The following is a 6,531-nucleotide window of genomic DNA, read 5'->3' on the forward strand; positions in this document are numbered from 1 at the left end:
AAGGAGACCTCCTGCCCCTCCCGGGCTGATCCAACCCACTTTGCACATCCTGCTTCTCTGGGAGCTAAAAATAAATCGGTATGCACTGAAAAACACTCAAACACATCTCCCCAGCACACCCCTTCCCGAGTTCCCGAGGGCAAGAGACCCACATCTTTCAGGTCGTGAGTCCAAAATGCAGACCACTTCCTCGTCCGCGTTCCACTGGCGCCTGTCGGTGGTTCCCAAAGCCCCCTCCCCAGGCGCTCACCGCACGTTACACCTGCGGCCTCTGAGGGCCGACTCTGAGGCCTGGGAACCCGCGAGTGCCCTCGACCCCACCCTCCTCCCCCGACCCCGGGAGGGATGCTTCTGGTGTCTCGGGCCACCAGGCGCACCAACGCCCCCTTCCGACCCAGCGCGCCCCAACCTGCCTGCCCTGTGCGCCTCTGCGCGTCCCTCTGCAAAGTTGCTTTCTCTTTTTCTGCCACCATCTTCAGGGTCTTTGGTTTTGTTTTATTTTCCCTCAGAGGCACTGAAGGAAGGACGGGGGAATTGACAGGATGAGCTGCACCCGGGAAGGGCTGCGGGGACTAGGTCTCCGGGACCGCGCGCTCCTCGCGCCCACCCATGCGCCCGCCGCTCCCCGAGCGCGCCGGTCCCCCCAGCAGCCGCTGCCGGTGCCACCGCCCCCGCACACCCGCCAGGCTGCAACTCCGACTACGCTCTCGCTCCCGAGAAGCAGACGGAAGGCGCTGCGACTCACCGCCTCGGCCGCTCCCAGCGTCTGTGCCGCCGCGACTGAGGCGGCGGCGGCGGCGGCGGCGCCTTCCCTCCGCCCGCCTCCCCCAGGACAGCACCGCCGCCCGCCGCGCCCCCCTCCCCAGCCTGGCTCGCCGCTTCCCCTCTCGCGGCCGCCGACCCACCTCCCCACTGCGGCCCCGCAGGCAGCCTCTCCTGGGTGGGCGGACGGCTGGGGTGCAGAGGGCCAAGCTGAGGCGCGCGCGCGGTTTGCAGGTGCAGTGGACAGCCCGATGGTGCAGCCGCTAGGCTTATTATCCCCGTTATACCCGCTAGTCCTAGCCCACCGCCAGGCTTCTAGCCAGGCTACACTGCTACTTTCTAAGCGGTGCCATCTGTTTGCCAGTTAGGGTCGTGGGAAGGTCAGATTCAACGTAGAGCACCTTCTTCCAAGCTTCGATTGGGAGACTCTGGGGTCCCTACTACGCAGCAATGAAGTTCAAGCGAGTCTTGGAAGGACGAGCCCGCAAGGAGGGACGGGCTGCTTTGCCTCATCAGTGTTTTCTTGACCAGAGCTTAACAAAAAGCTGGAAAGAAGGACATCTAAGGGATCTCTTTCCCCCTCGTTCCCCCCACCTCCTGTAGCCCACCGCAGAATGTCACCAAATCTTCCATCTCCACTGGAGATGATGAGAGGCAAATGTCTTGACAATTTATTCAACCAATATTTATCAAGTTACAGCCATCACATGTACCTGTCCAGCTGCGCTGGCCACTCAGGACCTCTCAAAAAGCCACAGTAACTTCCTATACTTGTCAACTGCAGCAACATTTCCAGAACCCACAGAAGATCTCAATAGCAAGTCAAATTCATTGATTAAAAAAACTTGCTGGTAAAAATAACAAAAAGGCACCACGTAAAGCTATAAAGGCACCATGACTTGTCCGTGCTTGTTATAATGATTACAAAATCTTTTAATATGACTAGTAGTTGTAGAAATGACAGTCACATTTAGGTTCACACATCTGCCAACTCTGATTTGAAAATCACGGAAAAGGTTCCCCTGACCAAAGCCATCCTCTTAGTTCTTAGTTCTGCCTTCCATTTCCACATCATTTACTCCTTCAGGCAAAGCTTACAAAACCAAAGTCATCTGAGAGGCCATTAAACCATTTATGGGGTACTAAAATTTGTTCCTGGATTGGATTAGCAGATTAGCTCAGTGTTTTTGCCTCTCTGGGTACACTTCGGAATCACCTAGGGAGTTGGATTTTTTTTGGTTGTTTTTTAGTGGTAGGCCTCTCCCCACACCCATAGATTCTGATTTAACTGCTTGGGGTGCAGTCTTGCTTAGGGATGCTTTACAAGGGTCGCAGGAGATTCTGATGTGCAGCCAGGGTTGGAAATCCAAGGATTAGCCAATCATCAAACTGAGCCTGAGGCAACGGGATGACAAACCATAAAGGTTTTTTTTTTTTTTAACATCTTTATTGGAGTATAACTGCTTTACAATAGTGTGTTAGTAACCATAAAGTTTTGACGCAGGGAAAGGTCTGAGCAGGTGCTGCAAACTCAAACGTCCCTAAGGGATTAAAAAGAAATAACAAGTGACTTAGCCTGGTTGTACAGGGTCAAACTGGGAAGGACTTCAAGGAAATAAAGCACAGTCTCATTTTTCCACATGGGAAATGCAGACCCAGTGTGGCCACTCAATTTGGGGTTTTTTTCATTTTGTTTTGTTTTTCCTCCACAGAGAAGCCAAAAACCTACTTTTTTTTTTTTTTTTTTTTTTTTTTTCGGTATGCGGGCCTCTCACTGTTGTGGCCTCTCCCGTTGCGGAGCACAGGCTCCGGACGCGCAGGCCTAGCGGCCATGGCTCACGGGCTTAGTTGCTCCACGGCATGTGGGATCTTCCCGGACCAGGGCACGAACCCGTGTCTCCTGCATCTGCAGGCGGACTCTCAACCACTGCGCCACCAGGGAAGCCCCAAAAACCTACATTTAATGTGAACACTTCTAAAATGTCGGTAACTAATTTAAAAAATATTTTTAAAAAGAAGAGTTTATAGGCCACAAGGGGTCCCTAGGTCATCATTTTGTCACCTGTGGCCTGCACAGTTTAGGCCTGGTCATTGCCTACAGACTGCAGGAAGAACCCTGGTGAGTAGAAGATGGCAGTGCTTTGGGTGGAGGTGTCTCTGAGAGAGAATGATTTAAAAACCCACTTTATTTTTTAAATTTTGCTTTAATGATCTCTGCTTTTTAGGGAAAAAAAGCTTTGTTAAAATGTAACTCATATAGCATACAATTCACTGATTTAAAGTATCCAATTTGATGTTTTTAGTATACAACTATCACCACCATCAATTTTAGAACTGATTTTGATCACCCTCAAAAGAAATGTTGTGCTTATTAGCACCATTCCCTTTATTCTCCCAACCCCCAGCCTCTGGCAACCACTAATCTACTTTCTCTATAGATTTGCCTATTATGGACATTTCATATAAATTAAGTCTTCATACAATATGAAGTATTTTGTGACTGCTTTCTTTCACTTAGCATAATGTTGTCAAGGTTCATCCATGTCATCAGTACTTCATTCCTTTTTATGAACAAATAATGTCCCATGGCATAGATATACCATATTATGTTTATCCATTTTTCAGTTGATGAACATTTGGGTTGTTTCCACTTTGGGGCTATTACAAACAATGTGGCTATGAACATTCGTGTATGCCTTTATTGTGTGGATGTATGTTTTTATTTCTTTTGGGTGTCTATTTAGGAGTGGAATTGCTGAGTCACATAGTAACTCTAAGTTTGACATTTTGAGGAACTGCTACACTGGTTTCCAAAGCAGCTGCACCATTTTACATTCTCACCAGCAGTGTGTGAATGTTCCAGTTTCTCCACATCCTTGCCAACACTTGTTATTTGCCATTTTTCAAGTTTATACCATCCTAGTAGCCATGAAGTGGTATCTCATTGTGGTTCTGATTTGCATTTTCCTAACAGCTAATGATGTTGGTCATCTTCTCATGTGCTTATCTTCTCTGCAGAAATGTCTATTCAGCTCCTTTACCCATTTTTTAAAAGTCAGTTTATTTGTCTTTCTTACTCATTTATTATGATTTATTATTCAGGTATAAGTGTTCTTTATGTAATCTGGATATAAGTCAGATATATACTTTGTAAATAATTCCTCCCATTCTGTGGGTTATCTTTCCATTTCTTTTGAAAGAAAAAAGTTTTTGATTTTGAAGAAGCATGAATTATCTATGTTTTCTTTTGTTGCTTGTACTTTTGGTATTATATCTAAAAGGTTTTGCCTAATTCAAAGGCACAAGATTTATGCCTAAATATTGGACCCTACTTTTTTATAATGCTCTTTAACGGTGTGGTGTGATATTGGAAACTGGGAACACTGAAACAACTGGCCTTGAGTCCATGGTCAGAGTCTCCCACTTCCAGAGTTCTAATGTGCTGGGACAGCTCTCACCATGGCATTTGGTCAACTTTGGGCACTTAATTGCAAGTTTTTGTCAAGGAAGCAACTGACTGTGTAAATTTGGGGCTAGCTAGGTCAATAGTGACATGCATTCATTCATCTACTCCACAAATATTTCCTAAGGGCCTCCAATGTGCTTTAAACTGTTCTAGGTTCTCAGGATATAGCACCAAACAAGGCAGACAAGATTCATGTTCTGGTGGGGCTTCTAGCTTAATGAGAGAGAAAATAGATGATAGATGATAGATATATAGATAGCGCACATAAGATCCACAGCAAATGAGTGCTATGTCAAGAATTCACATAGAGTGATAAGCTGGAACAACTAGGGAAAGAGCCAGGCAGAGGAAACAGAGTGCCAAAGATCTAATTTGAGGGGAGAAATACACAGCTTATTCTGGGAACACAAAGAAATCTAACGTGACTGAAGCTTATTGGGTGTCTTTGGCTGAACTCCCTAGAAAGTCGGACCCAAGCAAATGGTTAGGTGACAAGACTATAGGGGAGTGAAATCTCAGGAAAGGATGGAGAGAAAAGAGGAGTCAGGAAGAGAGGGAAAGAAACTACAAAAAGTTGTGTTACACAGCTGGTGATGGTTGCCAGAGTCTGCAGAAAGCACCATGGATTTGTAGGAGGTGGCATGGAGGTATCGGTGGATAGGATAAAGAAGGATTCAAGAGGAAGATTCTGATTTCTGGTCTACAGAGAAGCAACGTAATGCTTCTGAAGCTTCAAACATCTGTCTGGGGGCAGGGGAAAGAGTTCTGGTGTGGTAGAAAGAGAGAACACTTATTTGCAGGCTCCTTTCTCTCATTGCTCAATGTTAACTGATCAGCTCTCCTGGTTGCATGTGACTGGTCACCAAATAGGTGTCTGGGCAGACTAGGGAAGTCCCAAGGTGGATGGCAAAAGGCACATGGCAGGAGGTGAGGCACTGTTGGGCTGTACCCAAGAGCAACTTGAGAGATTCAACCCAAGGTAGTGACAGAAGTAGCAGCAACCTGGCTCCATGACCACAGTCATAGCACAGACCATTGCTGGATTTGCTCTAGCAAATAGGTGTCTCATAATCCATTGAGTTGGTGCATCAAATGAGTTCAGTACAATGGGCAAGGGGGAGAGTGAGGGACAGTGTGGTCAGAGAGTGGCAGGACCAGGCCATGCACTGCTTTGCAAGTCAGGATAAAGAACACAACATTTATTCTAGTTTGGAATTTATTCTAAGAACAATACAAGGCCATTGAAGGCTCTTTGTAAATTTATTTTTTAAATATATGTACAGTAAAAGTCACTTTTTAAAGGAACAGTTTGGCAAATTTTGATAAATCCATTACCACCATCAAAATTCAAAATGGTGCCATAGCTCCAAATATGCTGCTGACCCTTGTAGTCAACCCTAACCCTAACCCCTGGAAACTACTCATGTGTTTTTTGCCTCACAGTTTTGTCTGTTCGAAATGTCGTATTAGTGGAATCATACAGTATGTACCCTTTCAAGATTGGCTTCCTTCACTGAGTATAAGGCATGTGAGATTCACCTGTGTTGTTGAGTCCATAAGTGGTTTATGCCTTCTTATTGTATGAATGTACTACAAGTTATTTATCTACTCACAGTTGAAGGAAGTTTAGGTTATTTCCAGTTCAGGGCAGTTATGAATAAAGCAACTGTAAATATTGGCCTACAGGTTTTTGTGTGAATAGAAGTTATCATTTCACTTGGGTGAATACATAGGACTGAGTTTGCTGGCTCCCACGGTGAGTGTATGTTTATCTATAAAAGAAACTGCCAAACTGCATTCCCAGTAGCAATATATGAGGGTTCAGTTGTCCTGTATTCATTCCAGGACTTGATATGGCTAGGTTTTTGTTTCTTTGTTTTATTTTAAACCATTTTAAATGGTGTGTAGTAGCTTTAATTTATATTTCCCTAATAATTAAGATGTTGAACATCTTTTCATGTGCTTATTTGCCACCTATTTAATTCCATTGTAGTATCTTTTCAAAAATTTTCTATTTCTTAATTGGTTCATTTGCTTGCTTTTTGATAAGTTTTAAGTATCCTTTATATATAGTGGATACAAATCCTTTGTCAGTTAGGTCCAAATATTTTTCTTCCACTGGGCAGAGTATCTTTTCATCCTCTTACCATGATCCTTCACATAGCAAAAGTTTTCATTTTGATGAAGTCTAATTTATCAATTTTTTCCTTTATGTATCATACTTATGGTATCATATCTAATAACTCTGCCTAATCCCAAGTCACAAAGGTTTTCTCCTAAAAGTTTTATAGTTTTAGGTTTTA

The 6,531-nt window shown here is 44.6% G+C and overlaps 1 protein-coding gene across 4 annotated transcripts in view; it reads right to left on the reverse strand.

Moving 5' to 3' along the window:
- Positions 1–1,227, reverse strand: part of NCALD (neurocalcin delta) — a 415,625-nt gene extending 414,398 nt beyond the window's left edge. Inside the window, exon 1 of one of the 4 annotated variants that reach the window (XM_067017419.1) lies at positions 906–1,227. The gene's annotated coding sequence lies outside the window, so the exon portion shown is untranslated. Of the gene's footprint in view, positions 1–413; positions 648–745; positions 833–905 lie in introns of those variants that run through there. The other 3 variants (XM_067017418.1, XM_059042984.2, XM_067017417.1) reach the window with 3 other exon arrangements.
- Positions 1,228–6,531: the final 5,304 nt, after the last annotated feature.

This window comes from Kogia breviceps, chromosome 17 (genome assembly GCF_026419965.1).
Source record: "Kogia breviceps isolate mKogBre1 chromosome 17, mKogBre1 haplotype 1, whole genome shotgun sequence".
In the NCBI taxonomy this organism is placed as follows: Eukaryota; Metazoa; Chordata; class Mammalia; order Artiodactyla; family Physeteridae; genus Kogia; species Kogia breviceps.